Source organism: Solanum verrucosum, unplaced genomic scaffold (assembly GCF_900185275.1).
Source record: "Solanum verrucosum unplaced genomic scaffold, falcon-dt-bn FXZP01000307.1, whole genome shotgun sequence".
NCBI classification, from domain to species: domain Eukaryota; kingdom Viridiplantae; phylum Streptophyta; class Magnoliopsida; order Solanales; family Solanaceae; genus Solanum; species Solanum verrucosum.
Window position 1 is genome coordinate 1,265,490 of NW_026020264.1, and position 2,123 is coordinate 1,267,612.

Genomic DNA, 2,123 nt, shown 5'->3' on the forward strand with positions numbered 1-2,123 from the left:
TAGTAAATACTCCCTCCGTCCCTATTTACTTGTCCATATTTCCTTTTTTAGTTGTCCCTATTTAGTTGTCCATTTTGACAAATCAAGAAAGGACAACAAATTTTTTCCTATTATACCCTTATTTACATTTCTTGAAAATTGTAAAAGTGTATGTTGTTTCCCTCCAATTTATTTTACTTGAATTCAAATAAGTGGTTGTAATTTTGAAGTGATAAGTTGTCATAAGGGTAAAATTGTAACTTCACTGTGCTAATCATTGTTGCCTTAATCTGTGTGCCATTTCTAAAGTGGACAACTAAAAAGGGACGGAGGGAGTAATATGACAAGCAAATTATGCATTTATAATGTCAAAGCGGATGCATTATCACTCATTAAAAAATGAAAATATAGTCGAGAGTAAATGTATGTTCGTGTTAGCCTGCCCGAATCCATCATTTCCTCTCCTAATCATGTTGCCATTCGAGTAGCAAGTTGATATTCAAAAAAATTATCACTAATCTCATTAACTGAATTTATCATTTCCAGTGCTGAATTTGCATTTGGATTGATTGATCGGCTCCCTAGGTAAACAACAAGTTCAGGGCTAGCACACTGCAAGTGCGCCCCGAAATCACAATCAGCACAATAGTACAACCAATTGTCCTTGTTCATTACTGCATCGCAGACATCACAAACGTATTTGATATCCTTATCTTGGTAAGGAGAACCGAATATGAGCTCCGATTGATGTGGGTGTTTGTCGATGAATAATGAACTCAGACAAGAGGCACATTGCACGTGGATATCAAACTGGCAACGGTCACAGCAAAAGCTGAATCTGTTGCCAGAAGATCCACAAGCGTTGCAAAGAAAGGAACGAGTAGGGTAAGTTGGAATTGGGAGAGGGGTTAAAGGGTGTGAAGGATGAGATGAGTGATCAAGAAATCGCGGAGCGTTGAGGCAGTTTTCGTGGAGGAAATATTGGCAATTGTTGTAGCCATAAAAAGGCTTGTTACTATTGTTTTGTTGCTCACAAGCATTGCAAGTGAGAGTACGTACAGTTGGATTGACAAGTTTCAAGACATGGGGTGGCTGAAATGTACTTTATTATCTTGAAACGATGTCGTCCCTTGGGTCGACGATGTTGTATCGGTACGGTTTTTTCTTCCCATTGATTTTACTTGTATTTTTGTTAGATAGTGCGAGTAAATTAAGTGAGTTACAATAATATTTGTAATTGTATTTGACAACTAAGAGCATAAGCTCTGCTCGAGACTACTTTCCTCCATTAATGGAGGGTTGAATGCAGCAAAGAAGAAATCAACAATCAACTGTTTGTGGGGAGAAGAATTGTGTGCATTGCACTTTTTGTATTGAACTAAATGAATGACTAAATCATTTACAAGATGAAATATATATACAAAGTAAGAGAGGAAAAATAATAAGAAAAATATAAGAAAGAATCTCTAACTAACTTCAAGACTGTAACTAACTCTACTGTAGCAACTAATTCTAACTAACTAATTTACTGTGAAATATATTCTCATCAGCCCCCCTCAAGTTGTAAGTGATGTGATCACAGACAACTTGCTCATGAGTGTTGTATGTTTGATCCCAGTCAAGGTTTTGGTGAATATGTCTGCTAGTTGAGAGGTTGTGGAGATGTGATGGAGTGTGACCAGACCCTGTTGAAGCTTGTTCCTAACAAAGTGACAATCGACCTCTATGTGCTTTTGTCCTTTCATGGAAGACTGGATTCTTAGTTATGTGAACAGCAGCCTGACTATCACAAAATACATGCATAGGTAGAGAATATTTCACTGTGAGTTCATCAAGTAATCTTTCAAGCCACACTAATTCCCCGACCACCTGCCTCACAGCTCTGTACTCTGCTTTTGCAGAAGAAAGAGACATTGTGGCTTGTTTCTTGGATTTCCAGCTAACAGGACTATCACCCATAAGGACCAAGTATCCACTGACTGACTTTCTAGAATCTGGACAAGCAGCCTAGTCTGAGTCACAATAAGCAGTCACTGTGAGATCATATTTGTTTGAGATGAATATTCCCAGTGTAGGATCTTGCTTTAAGTATCTAAGGACATGGTAAGCTGCCTTCAAATGTGGTTCCCTAGGGGAATGCATGA

General features: G+C 38.1%; 1 pseudogene; it reads right to left on the reverse strand.

Moving 5' to 3' along the window:
• Positions 1-447: 447 nt before the first annotated feature.
• LOC125833562 (uncharacterized) lies at positions 448-1,151 on the reverse strand (annotated as a pseudogene).
• Between the last annotated feature and the right edge of the window lie 972 nt (positions 1,152-2,123).